Below are 15,000 nucleotides of genomic sequence, written 5' to 3' on the forward strand. Positions count from 1 at the left end.
CTAGAGCTGCAGCCAGAGGCAGACAGGACAAAAGCCGAAGAGGCAGGCGGGGAGAGTTGTCTGTCTTTGTTGTCTCTGGAGGGATCGTGAGGTGTCGGAGATGCAGCCGCTGTGCGCTGTTGCTGAGGCACACGAACCTGCTTTTCCGGTCACTGTGCTGTGTGTCTCTTCTCACAGGCTCCCCGAACAACAAGTCCATCAACGCGCTCCTGATGACCATCACAGGTATGCCAGGCCGCTCTGTTCACTGTGCTGGTCCTCTGGGAGTTCGGAGGAGGCTGTCTCCCGCAGATGGACCGACACGAAAACCTCTGCTCTGTAGAACTCAAGTGATAGAGAGGTCGATGCCTCCTTGGGCAGCTTCCCTCTCTGTGACAGAAGCTGTCCCTGTGGACAGATGTCCTAAACATTTGGATTCAGAAAGTGACTTGGGAAGGTGTCACATTGGAATTCCACCCACCAGCTTATGGAAGTCCAGGACAGTTAGCTTGTTCTCTTGTGCCAAACTGGGTCAGTATTTTCCTGAGCACTAGGTAAAGTCGTTGGGCACAATTAAGGAACATGTTATTTTTAAAAAAATAGTAATTTTTGTAATTCAGCAAGATGTGTGAGTCTGATTCCAGTAAGATGACCCAGTTTACAAGAGCAAGCCACACCAGCCAGGGTTGGCCTTCTCAGAGCCAGGGCAGATAGCGTCCCTGTACCCCTGAAACAGTGCCGTCTCGGCCCTCTTTCTTTCTTTTCTTTTCTTTTTCTCTCTTTTTTTTTGTTTTGTTTTTGTTTTGTTTTTGTTTTTCGAGACAGGGTTTCTCTGTGTAGCTTTGAGCCTTTCCTGGAACTCACTTGGTAGCCAGGCTGGCCTCGAACTCACAGAGATCCACCTGGCTCTGCCTCCCGAGTGCTGGATTAAAGGCGTGCGCCACCACCGCCGGCAGCCCCTCTTTCTTTCCAGTGTGTTCACTGACCTGAGTGGCTCAAGCATTAAGAAAAGGACTGTGTGTTCTGTTGTATTGTTAGCCTTAGGTGCCATAGATACACCAGGGTTGTCACACATTCAGGAAAGGATTTTAGAAAAGTAGATACCAGTTTGTTTGAAAATGCTGTCTGAGAGCACTTCCTGTGTTTCTGTTTCTCCCCAACATGTTAAGACGTTGGATGATATTTTTTTTTTTTTTTTTTTTTCTTTTCTTTTTTTTTTTTTTTGGTTTTTCGAGACTGGTTTTAGCTTTGCGCCTTTCCTGGAACTCACTCTGTAGTGGCCTGAGCCCAGGTGGCCTCGAACTCACAGAGATCCGCCTGGCTCTGCCTCCCGAGTGCTGGGATTAAAGACGTGCGCCACACCACCGCGCCGATATTTTTTTCTTATCTGGCTAGAGTTAGGATTATATTTTAACATTGAACCTGTTCTCTTATGGCTTCAGGGTTTTTTATTGGCGGACCATCCAATATGATGTAGCTCGCTATTTCTGCAGACTTGGGCCGCCAAGAGCTGATCCAAAGACAGTGAGCTCTGGCGACTGTCACGGAATTGTCGATGGAACTGGGAGTATTGGTGCTGCCGTGGGCCAGGTGAGAACAGCGTGGTGCTGCTGGCTCCCACGGTAGGTGGCGCTCTTGTGCTGCGAACCCATGTACAGAAAGCCTGAGACCTAATATGGAAGGCATCTCACATGGCCATAGAGTGGGTAGCTAGCTAGCTACCTCTGAGTACAGTCTGTTTCTCCATGCCTAGACATCTGTGACTGGTCCAGAGGGTGACTGTATGTATCCTGTAGCAGAGTCGTCTGGGAAGCAGAACTCCGGAAGTCTGCAGACGTGCAGAGATGGAACCTGTGGAGCTGTAAATTCCCGTGTGGATGCTGGAGACGCTCTAGGTTCTAGGCTCTAGGCTCTAGGCTCTAGTTCTAGGCTCTAGGCTCTAGCGTCTAGCTTACTGTAGTGGTCAGAATGACTTAAAGTTTGCTGGTTTGCCTGACTAGCAGGGTGAATCACTGATAGCTAATGCTTGGGGTCAGTGTGGGAGCAAGCAGTGAGGAACAGTAGACTGTCCTGATGTTGATCAGCCATGTAGTGGATGCTCATCAGTGTCTGCTCACTGGAGTAATGCAGGGTCCGTGAGGGCGGCATCCTGGTTCGGTTTCCCCTGCAGCCTTACCAGCACTGCTGCGGCACACAGGAGACAGACATGCTGCTTCCAAAGTGCTGTACAATCCTGAGGCTATTTGACCACGTAGGATATATCACTAAGGGTCAAAAACATAAACAGTTAACAAGAGTGGAAGAATTCCTGCTGCGTGCTCTGAGGTAGAAGCCAGACGGGGCTACTGTCACCCATCCAGAAGGCTTCATGTCTGAGGGGGTGGCGAACAAGCATTTTATTTTATACACTTAGTATTTTCGTGTGTGAGCCTATGTGTGGGGCATGCTTGCCATGCGGCACATGTGTGGAAGGCAGGGCAACCTGCCAGAATCTGTTCTCTTCCACTCGATGGGTCCTGGAGCTGGAACTCAGGCCTTCACCCCGAGCCACCTCTCTGGCCCCATTGCATTGGGTGTTAGATTGTCCCTCACTAGTGCTCTCTAAGTTAGTCAGGTAGGTAATCGTAATTAGCATTGCAGTCATTTTACTTGGAATTTTCTTTTTCCTTTTTGAGGACAGTTTCTCACATAGCCCAGTCTGACCTTGAGCTTGCTGTGTAGAATAGCATGACCTTGAGTCCCCGACCCACCTCCGAGGCCTGGGATAATAGACTGTTTAGACTTGGTTTAGTCCTGTCCGTCTGACATGTCAGTGTTCCGATCCTCACGGTAAACTCGGGTCACTGTCGGACTGACCTCCACAGTCAGGCGAGTGGGTCAGGAATAATCATTCTTAACTGTGCTCATCCTTTCTCTTGGATTTTTGTTTGTTTGTTTTGTTTTTCCAGATGGTCCTGGCTGTCCTGGAACTCAAGAGATTTGTAAACCAGCTGGCCTCAAACTCAGAGTTCCGCCTGCCTCTGCCTCCTGAGTGCTGGGGTTAAAGGTGTGCGCCGCCGTGCCTGGCCTCTTGGGGAGTTTTGAATGGTTTGCCATTGCCTCCCAAACTCTGAAGGCTAAAACTCCGTCAGCCTTGCCCTCGGCCATTCCCTGGGCTGCTCAAGTGGCTCCAAGTGTTGCCTCTGCCTTCCCTGAATTTCGACAAATTCTCAAGAATTTGTTGTTTTTTCTTCCTGGTTGCCTTAGCAGTTGGTACATGCCTCCAGGAAACACCTATGGCACATGATGGCCAACTTGCCAATCTGGATCTCTGTCCTCTGTACCAGACTCTGCATTCCTTGAAAAGCAGATTGTTCCAAACAGAGTGTGATGGTGTGCACCCGTAATCCCAGCCCTCAGAAGCAGCAGAATTGCTTTGAGTTGAAGGTCGACCGGGGCTGTGTAATGGCAACCAGGCCATCCAGGGCCAAAGTGGATCAAAGATCTAACTTTAGGAGCTAAAATTCTGAAATTCTTCGAAGAAAACATAGGGACAAATTTGATGAAAAATACATAAAAATGGCTAATATAACATATGGGAAGAGTCTCAATAGCCTTAGTAGAGAAATAAATACAAATCAGAACCACACTGAGATCTGATCCTCATTCCTAGTAGCTATAATTAAAAAGCAGGAAATAGAGGCTGGAGAGGCGGCTCAGTGGGTAGAGCACTGGCTGCTCTTCAAGAGGACCCGGGTTCAGTTCCCAGCACCCACATGATGGTTTGCAACTGGCTGTGACTCTAGTTCCAGAGGATCCAGTGCCCTTTTCTGGCTTCCACAGGACCAGGCATTCACGTGTTTCACATCTGTGTGTCCAGGCAAAATCAGAGCCTAATATGAGCATAAACAAAATGGTGGAACTTTTGTGGAAAATGTGGGTATTCTCCCCCCCAAAAAAAATTACAATATTATTCATAGTAGATAAAGGTGAAATAGGTATCCAACAAATGAATGGATTTTTAAAAATGTGCTATATACATTCAGTGGAATTCTCTTCATCCATGAAAAGGAATGAAATGCTGATGCATGCTTACTGTATGTTTGAACCTTGAAAATTTGCTAAAGGAATGCGAAATTAAAAACAATTTACATGAAATATCTACAGTAGGCAAATTCACAGCTTTAGAAAGTAAATTAGAAGTTATTAAGTCAGGTGTGGTGGTACATGCATGTAATCTCAGCACTTGGAAGACTAGGACTTCCAAGAGGATTGCCACAAGTTCAAGGCTGTCCTAGACTAAGGAATGAGTTTGACCAGCCTAGGCTAGAGGGTGAGACCCTGGCTTTGGGGAGAAGAAAACAACAAAATAGAACTTGCCAGTGGCTAGGGTTGTGGACCCTGTGATTCACAGAGCTTTTGTTATATATAAAAACGATGTGGGAATAAGTAGCTGTTGTGGCTGTGCATCATTGTGACTAACTGATGCTCTCGACCTGTGTGTTTAAAATGGTTACAGTTAGGGAGTGGAGAGGTGGCCCGGGGGGAAGAACACCCACTGTGTAATCAGGAGGACCGATCGGATCCTAGCCTTTAGGTAACAAGCTGGGAATCCTAGGCTTTCCTGTAACCCCAACTCTGAGGGAGCCATAGACAGGAGATTGCTGGGACTCGGTGGCTTCCAGCCTAGCTGAGAAAAAATCTGATCCCTATGCCCAGGCAAACCTCAAAAGAATAGGCATTGTGATGGAGGGGGACACCTGATACCGTCTTCCAGCTTTTACGCTTGGTACTCACATTCCTGTGCATACATGGACATACACTTAAAAAAAACTGTAAAATGGTAATTTTATGTTAGATATTCCTAATAGGGGAGGGAGAGAACGCTGGTTAACTCTTAGCTTCTTTTCAATAATTGGAAATAAAGAGAAAAAGAGGGAGTTGCATTGGTAGATCAGTGGCTTGCCTAGCAAGCATAAGCCCTGTTCAATCCTCAGCTCCAAAAGAGAGAGAGAGAGAGAGAGAAGAGAGAAGAGAGAGAGAAAGACGAACCAGGTGTGGTGTGCGCCTTTAATCTCAGCGCTTGGGAGGCAGAGGCAAATCCCATAAAGTGAGACAGCCATGCTACACAGAAAACCCTTTCTCGAAAAACCAAAACAACAAAAGAAAGTAAAGGGAAGGAGTTATCTTGTGGGAGGTTGGTAAGTAGTAACCCGGTGAACAGATAGTGTGGTTGAGAAGGGAGAAGGCATTTGAGGTCTCTCTCATTGACTTATCAGCTGCCAGCTGCTGAGGCCTACACAGCAAATCTGTGCCTCGGAAACACTGAAAAGGGAAACAGAAAGAAAAGCTGGGGAGCTAGCTTGTTCTTGAAAGCATCAGCTCTAGGACCTTCCACCAGGAGATGAGGAGGGAGCAGGAGGCACCAGGATGCTGTTCTTCCTCTGAAGAGCAAACCTCTGGCACAGCTCTCTTCTGCAGTTCTGTACGAATAGGCCTGTAATAAATGCACACGGAACCAGGGGTTGGGCAGGCCAAGCCTGTGTCATTACCAGCACTCAGACTGACAGAGTGAGTTCACCGGCCGGCCTGGACATGGTGAGACCCTGTCTCAAAATGGGAATATGTCTGTGGAAGAGCTTTGTAAACGACAAGATGTTATTGAAACCCCAGCTCCTGATTTTCCAAAGTAGTCCTGTCTAATCTCCTTTTCAACTACTTTATCTCATTGATTTCTATTTTATGTGTATGAGTGTTTTGCCTTCATGAATGTGTGTGGTTATCTGGTGCCTGCAGAGGCCAGAAGAGGGGTGGGTTCTCCTGAGTGACAGACAGGTGGTTATGATTAGGAGTAGCCAGTGCTGCTAACCGTGGGGCCGTCTGACTCGGCAGCAAGCTCCTGACCCCCCACCGACTCGCAGCAAGCTCCTGACCCCCCCCCGACCCCCACCACCACCGCCGTTTTCTTGAGGCAGTCTTACCGAAGCCTAGGCTGTTCTCAAAGTGGCTATGTGGTAGAGGATGACCTTGAACTTTTGATCACCTTCCAAGCACTGGATCACAGCCATGCCCAACCATGTATAGTTACATGTTGTTGGGGGTCAAACCCAGGGTGTTGTGAACGTTAACTAAACATTATCAAATAGAGCCGGCCATGTCCCCAGCCTCATCTTGTTAATTTATAAAGAATTATATCATAATTTCCTTTTCTCTTTTTTAGTATCTGGTGTCTTTGATCCAAGACAACCTAGGATGGATGTGGGTTTTCTACTTTTTCATTCTCATGGTAAGCATGGGCTTTTTTCTTTAACCAGTTTTCCTATTTAGTTTAGAACATTTGATTTCATCACTACTTGAAACCAACAAAATTGCTGATTCCTTTTAAAGATTTTAGGTGAAAAGTAGCATTTGATTAGGCTGGAAGACTCATTTCTTTTCTCAAGGAGCCCAAGGCCCCTGAGTTTGCCTGTCCCGACCTGAGACTAATGAGCGTTGCCATTTACAATTGCAGAGAAGCAAGAGGCTTACTCATCCCTCGCCAGCCATTAATCAGTGTGCTCCTCTGGGCTGCTGACTGGCTGCTTGCTAAACAGGGCTGGAGAATTCTGCAGCAAGGCAACAGTGTTACAGAGAAGGGAGCTCTAATTAACACCGTCCGCCGGGCAGGTGTTCAGCTCCAGAGCCTTGGCTGAGATGTTGGGCTTTCTGAGAAACAGCCAGAAAGGCCCTGCTTCTAAGATGCTGCTTTCTGTTGAGAAGGCGTGTGACATATTCTGTCGTATTGTTGAGGGACAATGCTCATCATGTCAGGTCAGCTTGAGTCGTCTGCGGATGCTTAGCCTTGAAACCAGGCGTCCTAATTGGCCACTGTCACCTGACTCTAAGCAGCTGTCCTCCGGCCTGTCCCAAGGAGGAACCGGATAGGTCAACACGAGCAAGTCCCTAGGCTCTCTTCTCCAGCTTCTAATGACTCAGATTTGGGAGGCAGAGGCAGGAGGATTATGAGTTGAGGGCCAGCCTGGAAGACTTTGTCTGTAAAGAAAAAGGACATTGGCTTCCAGGATCCATTTGTGGGCTAGGGCTGCAGCGTGCTGAAGGCCCGGAGTTCAGTCCCCAGCCCCGCAAAACAAACGAAAAGGAGACGGCTCAGTGGAAGTCCAGGCTGCAGCGCAAGCCCTTTAACCAAGTTCAGTACCCAGACTCTCCATAAAAAGCCAGATGTGGTGCACCTCTGGGACCCCAGAACTCCTCCTGCGAGGAAGGCAGAAACAGGAAGACGATCCAACAGCTTGCAGGCCAGCCACGCTGTAGCAGTAGCACGTTAGCAGAGGTGTGAGCGCCTACCTCAGCGTGGTGGAAGGCGAGAGCCGACTGCTCTGAGATGTCCTGACTGCACACGTGCTGTGGCACCTGCACTGCACACACACACACCACACACCTGCACACACACACCTGCACATACACACACCACACACACCTGCACACACACACACATGTACACACACACCTGCACACGTGCTGTGGCACCTGCACATGCACACACACACACACACTGCACACACACACCTACACACACCGCACATACACACACCTGTACACACACACCTGCACGTACCCAGCACCACACACTACCAGAACTATTGAAGTGAAAACCCGGATCTGCTGTAAGGAAGCCAGGTGTGGGGGTGGTGCACACCTTTATTCCCAGCACTCGGGAGACAGAGGCAGGGGAAGCTCTGTGATTTTGAGGCCAGCCTGGTCTACAGAGTGAGTTCCAGAATAGCCATGACTGTGATATAGAGAACCCTGTCTCCAAAAACAAACAAACAAAAATTTAAAAAAAAAAGAAGGAGAAACCCAACCTTCTTCTGGGCTCTAGGAACTTGTTTTGCCCATGGTAGTGGCATACTTCAGTTATTTATTTATTTATTTTTGACAGCTGATGTGACATTGTGTGTTTGTGGTTTTAACTCTAATTTTCAAAAGTTGTTTTCTAATTCACCGAAGATGGACCGCTTTCTTTCTGTGATGGCAGAATGTGTTTGCTCAGATCCATCGCTAATGTTCAAATCATGATGCTCTACCAAAAGTAAGTTGTTCATTTTAAAAACTTTTCTCTCTCCACAGACAAGTTGTACAATTCTGTTTTTATCTCACCGTTAATAGTGAGGGAAGTGTTCTCTCTTGTGCGAAGGAGACAAGCTCACATACTGAGCGAGTGATCGGTGCCCACGGGAGAATGGATGGGACACTCACGGAGCCTGTAGGCCTTCGGTTCCGGCGGCGTGTGGAGTCCTCCCAGCCCCAACGGAACCTCAGCTCGTCAGGCGTCCTGCCCACTGCCCACTGCCCCGACACTGTCGAATTATTTTTGTACACTAGAGCAGTTACTGACCATTTTTTACTATATTTGTGAATGTACTAAAAGGAACCTGCCAGCCTCTTCGTCAGGCTTGTCAGCTTATCCCGTTAACCGGACATGTTTTGGTCCTGGGCCCTTGTTCGTCAGCCTTAATTAAGGGCTCAGTGAACAGGAGGCAGAGTCATGCAAGCTGGTTTGATGAGAAGACCGCGGGTGACCCTCTGAAAGCCAGTGTGCAGAGAGGGCATCACCATGAAGACGTGAATCCGAGCTCAGGCCAGATGAAGCTGCGGCCCCGCCTTGGACAGAGTGTACCTTACCGAGGCTGGAAGATGATGTCACTGTGCTTGTGGCTCGGTCACTCTGTGGCTTCTGGAGGTCCTCGTCCTCTCTAGAATGGTTGTCAGCTTGTTCTCCGTCTTCACTGACATTTGACTCACTCCTAGGAGTAGTCTTCTGTTCATGAACTATAAGTTATCTTGAACATTCCAGCATGGAGCTTCCAACCTCAGATTACAGTCTGGGAACGTTAAGACCCTCCGAGAAGCCTTGCTATGTAGCCTTATTCTTGGAAAAGTGGTCTCTGTCGCAGCCCGGTTCCTGGAGTTACCTCAGAAGAAGACTAGGATTAGAGACACAGCAAAGACTCTTTGTTACAAGGGTGTGGAATGTATGTATTGAATCATGCTAGTGGATTGTTAGGGCCTGAGGCCTGTCCTTTTTAGAAGGTGGTAGTGTGTATGTCTTCCAGACTGAATTCTATATGAATCAATACTTTAAGGACATTCTGTACATACATTTTAAATTATGTAAGCAAACTAGGAGGAAAATGTGCAATTTTGAGGGACACCTAATTCCATTGGGTTAGGAATGTTCTCCCACCTCTTGTATTACACTCAAAATATGTGTTGACAGACTTGTTATTTAATCTCGAGGACTTCTGATCACTTTACGATTGAGTCACTGACATAAAGGGAAAACACAATACATAGGAAGGGAGGGGAGAAAACCAGCTTTTGTAATAAACGCCCAGCTGTTTGGTTATTTAATCTCTGCCCAAGCTCTGCGTTGCCTCTCGTTTTTCCTTTCCGTGGTCCGGGGCTGGAGCGTGCCCTGCACATGCCCAGTGTGTGTCTCTGCGGGCTGCACTGTGCTCCAGCCCAGCTCTGCACTTAAGTACGGGGGTGCCTTTGGCTGCCCGGCATTACTTGTCACTGGGCAGCAGACACTTAGCCCAGCCTTGCCGGGGGAGCTGGGCCCTGCCGTGGGTACTGGGAGGCCTCATTGCCGTGAAGTGCTGGTGCTGGGCAGACCCGTCCTCCCCCTGGGCAGCAGGTGCTCGGTGTGGCGCCTGCAGATGAACGCCGTTGTTATTACCGACCCTCCTCTTCGGCAGGGTTGCGTCTTCGTGTCTCACACCAGCCGGTGCCGCCTTCTCCAGCTTGTTTCCTGTGCCTGAGCACCCCTTGACTTCCCTGTGCGTCTCCAAGCTCTTTCTGAAACGGAGTTATAAACACTCAGACCTGCATGAAATGATGCTGGACTCCCTTGATCTGCTTCGGCCAACCTGTGAAGGAAGTAACTGTAACGAATGCTTAGAGTTCACCTTACTTTGTTTCTCTGGAAGAAAAGGTCAGGGGCTAGGGGCTGGCTGAGTAACGTGCTTGCTGTGAAAGGTGAACAGCTGAGTTTGGATCCCCAGCACCCAAGAGCTGGTGTAGCGACGTGTGCCTGTAATCCCAGCCCCTACATGAAGAGCTGTGTAGGGACAAAGTGCCCGTAATAGAGACAGATCTAGCTGAATTAGTGAGCTCAGGTTCAGGGAGAGAACCTTAAGAAAGGCCAGGGAGGTTGATAGAGGAAGACAATGTTGACCCCTGGCCTCCATGCGCATGTGCACCCACACACCTAGGCTCAGATACTAACACACATCAAAAGTGGGAGAGAGGCACGGTGAAAGCTGGTCTGGAAATGGATCTTCTGTCAGTTAAAAAATAATTTGAGAAAAAAAAAATTAGTGAGAGGCTTTTACACAGTAAGCTAAAGAATTATTGGATGGGAAACATTTTGCCCTTCAAGTGTGTCATGTTCTAGAATTTAAAAATAGAACTTACATATTCCTTAAGTAAGAACTTAGGAAAAGAAAGAAAATCCCTTCCTGCGAGTTGTGGCAATGTTAACACGGTGGTGCTGTGCTGGTACCCAGGGCCTCTGCTGGCTAGGGGGTGCTCTTCACTGAACCGCACCTCTCGCCCGGCCCCGGTTACCCCGGTGGTCTTGGAGTGAACTGTGATCCTCCTCCTCTGCCTTCCCTGGGGCTGGGATGACACACAGGAACCACGCGCCTGGCTACAGAGCCTTCACTTGTGCGGACTAGTTTTTCTGACTGACTTCCTGTTTTCCTTTCCTGTTGCCTTCCTGGCTCTACCACAACTTCCTCCTCAACTACTGAGCTGGGTAACCAGGCCGGATGCTCGCCAGGGCTGCCCTGCTCTGTACCTCCCATTCTGCTGTACTCATCAGTGACATCACCAGTGCCACCTCCTCTTACCACCCACGTGAACAGCATGTGGGCTCATTGAGTTCGGACCTCCTGCCTTAATTCCTTCCGTTTTTAAAGCCCTTCCCTTGTATTTGACTCTGGTAACCGCTTTATCTTTTCCCGGGACTTTGTTTTGTTTTCAAGACAGGGTTTCTCTGTGTAGCTTTGGTGCCTGTCCTGGAACTCACTCTGTAGACCAGGCTGACCTCCAGTGCTGGGATTAAAGGCGTGCGCCACCACTGCCCGCAACTTTTTTTTTTTAGCCCCTTTCTTAACTTTGACTTCTAGAGCATTTTTAATTTCATTTTAATTTTTGGGTTTATATGTGGATATGTTTGTTCATGTATTTGGTGACTGTGTCTTCTCGGTTCATGTGTGTGTGTGTGTGTGTGTGTGTGTGTGTGTGTGTGTGTGTGTGTGTGTGTATGTGTGTGGGTATGTGGAGGCCAGAGGCTGACATGGTTTTCCTCGATCACACTCCCATCCTATTTATTTAAATTGATTTTTATTTTATGAATATGGATGTCTTGCCTGCATGTATGTTCATCATACGTTTGTAGTGCCCTTGGAGCCAGCCGAGCCCGAAGTCTAGAACTGGAGTTGCAGACAGTGGGGAGCTGCCATGTGGGTTCTCGGACTCGAACCCAGAGCAGCCGGTGTGTTTTACTGAGCCATCTTTCCAGCCCCACCCACCTTACACTGGCTCTTCAGGCCTTTTTCCTGTCTCCACATAGGCCAGTCTGGCAACTGCTTGCATTAATTGGTTTGTTTGGTTTTAGGATTCCTTTGGTGGCTGTTTGGAATTTCTGTAGACCAGCCTGGCCTTGAACAGAGAGCCGCCTGCCTCTGCCCCCCAAGTGCTGAGATTCAAGGCAAGCACCACCTCTGCCTGGCACATTGTTTCAGTGTGTAGGGCATAAATCTGTATGAGAATATGAAAGACATCTATTCTCTTTAGACCAAAGTGCATGTTTTGTTTTTTTTGATTGTGTGTGTGTGTGTGTGTGTGTGTGTGTGTGTGTGTGTGTGTGTGTGTAGGTATGAGTGTTCTGTCTGCATGTATCTGTACACCAGAAGAGGGCAATCAGATCTCATTACAGATGGTTGTGAGTCACCATGTGGTTGCTGGGAATTGAACCCAGGTCCTCTGGAAGAGCAGGCAGTGTTCTTAACTACTGAGCCATCTCTCCAGCCCCAAAATGCACGTTAAAAAAAAAAACAACAAAAAAAACTAAAAGTCTGTGCGCGCTCGCAACACACACGCACACCCCTTGTTGTCTCAGGCTCATCCGTAGTAGAACTTTGGGGAGAAGACTGAGCCTCTTGTTGAAGTCTCACCCCGTTCACTGAATCTCTCCGGGAGCCTCCTGTAGAGCTGGCGCGCACACTCGTCCCTCCTTGTCCGAATCCGTTCTTCCCTCAAATGCCTCTCTCACTCTCAGCGATCTCAGTCTTCGCGTTCCCAAGCTCATCCAGCTCCATTTAGTCCAAGAACCCTGTGCGAGCCCCCCCTCCCCACCCCGTCCCCCCACCCCTACCCTGACCTTGGCTGCTTCCCCAGGCAAACCCACCTTACTTGTATACTTGGTGTCTGAGCCCTTGGGATATCGAGTCCCTTTTCCTCCGAGGCGAGACCCTGGTGTGCTCTCTTCCTCCGCCTCCCGGTCACTCTGCTGGAGCCTTCTATTCCTGATTGTAGGCCTGAGTGTATCCTCTGGTTGCTTCTTGTCGTTTCCTCAATTCAACAGTGAGTGTGGGCGACACGTCCGAGGACAGGGCAGCTGTCTAGCCGGTTCTCTGACTTCCTGACTCACCTTCCACACTGCCTCTTTGGAACTTTTAGATACTATCTCAGTTATCTCCCACCCCGCCCTCTATTGCCTGGAGCAGTTTCTGGTGAGATTGCTTGTTTTAGCATGTATCTTAAATCAGATTAATGTGAAATACTAGTGTTAGTGTAGAATAGACGGGACAAAGCTCTTAGCTGGGAATAGATGTACTAATTATGCATAGCATTTATTTTTAGTTATATGTTACTAATGGCATTTTAGAAGCAAGAACCTCTACAGAGGTAGTTCCAGGGAATCCAGTGTTCTCTCCTGGCCTCCACGGCCATCAGGCACACACCTGGGGCGCAGACAGATCTGTAAGTTGTGTTGCTTGGGTTTTGTCAATTTGACACAAGCCTAGACATCTGGGAAGATGGAATCTTAATTGAGAAAATGCCTCCATCAGATTGCCCATACATATAATATGGGCAATATATACATATATATGTATGATATATATGGACAGTCTGATGGAGGCATTGCCTCAATTAAGATTGCCCATATATATCTCCCATATTATATATATGGACAAGCTGATGGAGGCAGATATATATGGGCAGTGGTCCCAGATTATAGAAGAAAGTAGCCTGAGCTGACCAGTAAGCTGCTCTCTTCCGTGGTCTCTGCTTGTTTCTGCCCTGACTTCCCTTTTTGATGGACCATGACTGGGACATGTAGGTTAAATAAACGCTTTTAGTCTTGGCATTTTATCATAACAATAGAAACCTTGAGACACAAACAAAACATTCATATACATAAAGAAGGTTTTTTTTTTTTTTTTTTATTGCTGCCCCATTTTACCGTTGAGTCTGCTCCCCAGGCTTTGTGGTTCAGAGGCTTGCAGTTGAGAACCCAGAGAAGATGCCTGTGCTGTCTAGGGTTGCGGAGTGATAGGAGAGAACCAAACAAGTGTTTTCCATCTTCCACGTGGCCTGGCCTTCCCCCCAGCTGACTCTTGCTAGGCTCCCTGCCAAAGCGTGGTTGTGGAGTGCACTCATCTTTCCCCAGGCCACAGTCTCAAGCAGAACCAACAATTGTGAGGCTTTTTGTGAAAACTCCCAGCAGCCCGGCCACCTGCCACTGGGGCTCAGGACTTTGCAGAGCTGGCCAGGCCCCCAGGGTGTACGGCTCTGCTGGGTCTTAGCCGGACTCTGCAGTAGTGTTCTGCTCTTAGTTTGGGGTGTGCGCGTGTGTGTGTGTGTGTGTGTGTGTGTGTGTGTGTACGTGTCTCGCATGTGTATGCGTGTACAAGTGTACTTAACCTGTTCGTGGAGTCCAGAGTTTGATGTCCAGTGTCTTCTGCTGTTCTCCACCTTATTATGTAAAATCTTTTGTACATGGGTATTTTGCCTGCAAGTATGTCTGCGTACCATGTGTGTGCCTGGTGTGCAAGGAGGCCAGAAGAGGGTGTGAGAGCCCCTGGAACTGGAGTTACAGGCAGTTGTGAGCCACCATGTCGGTGCTGGGAACTGAGCCTGGTCCTTGACAAGAGCAGCCAGTGCTTTAATTGCAGGACCATCTCTCCAGCCGCACCACTGTATGTTCTGAGACAAGATCTCTCACTGAACTAGAGCTTACCATTTGGCTAGACCAGCCATCCCCTGAGCTCCACCAGTCCTATCCCCTCCCCAGCGCTGGGGTCACAGACACATGCCTGCGGCCCTGGGTTTTTAGAGGAAATCCAGGATCCGAACTCGGGTCCTCGTGTTTGCTCAGGAAGCACTCGACCCGCGGAGCCATCTCCTCAGCCCCTTTGCTGCTGCTTCTTCCTCCTCTTCCTCCCCACCCTCTCTCATTTTCAAGACAGGGTTTCTCTGTGCAGTCCTGGCTGTCCTGGAACTCACTCAGTGGACCAGGTTGGCCTCGAACTCAGAGATCCACCTGGCTCTGCCTCCTGAGTGCCGGGATTAAAGGTGTGCACCACAGCTGCCCCTTTGCTGCTTAAGAAGTACCTCTTCAGCTGGGCGTTGGTGCACGCCTTTAATCCCAGCACTCGGGAGGCAGAGCCAGGCGGATCTCTGTGAGTTCGAGGCCAGCCTGGGCTACCAAGTGAGTTCCAGGAAAGGCGCAAAGCTACACAGAGAAACCCTATCTCGAAAAACCAAAAATAGAAAAGTACCTCTTCACTATCTTTCTAGATTTTTCTGTTTGTGGAGAACACTGGCCCCCCATAAACTCCTGCACTGAAATTGCCTCCCTCCTCTGTGCTGCTGGGCAGGATAGTCGGTGAAGGTGGGATTACTTCCTGTGCGTGGCTTGCCCAGGTCTGACTCTCCTCTGCCTCCTGCTCAGTTACCTCTCTCTCTATG

General features: G+C 48.7%; 1 long non-coding RNA gene across 1 annotated transcript; it reads left to right on the plus strand.

Annotated features, from left to right (window-relative positions):
* Positions 1-1,524: 1,524 nt before the first annotated feature.
* Positions 1,525-8,112, plus strand: LOC119086130. The gene is made up of 3 exons (XR_005091056.1): positions 1,525-1,569; positions 6,179-6,244; positions 8,086-8,112. It is a non-coding gene; the product is annotated as an uncharacterized LOC119086130 (long non-coding RNA).
* The last annotated feature ends 6,888 nt before the right edge of the window (positions 8,113-15,000 follow it).

The sequence above is a fragment of the Peromyscus leucopus genome, chromosome 3 (assembly GCF_004664715.2).
Source record: "Peromyscus leucopus breed LL Stock chromosome 3, UCI_PerLeu_2.1, whole genome shotgun sequence".
In the NCBI taxonomy this organism is placed as follows: domain Eukaryota; kingdom Metazoa; phylum Chordata; class Mammalia; order Rodentia; family Cricetidae; genus Peromyscus; species Peromyscus leucopus.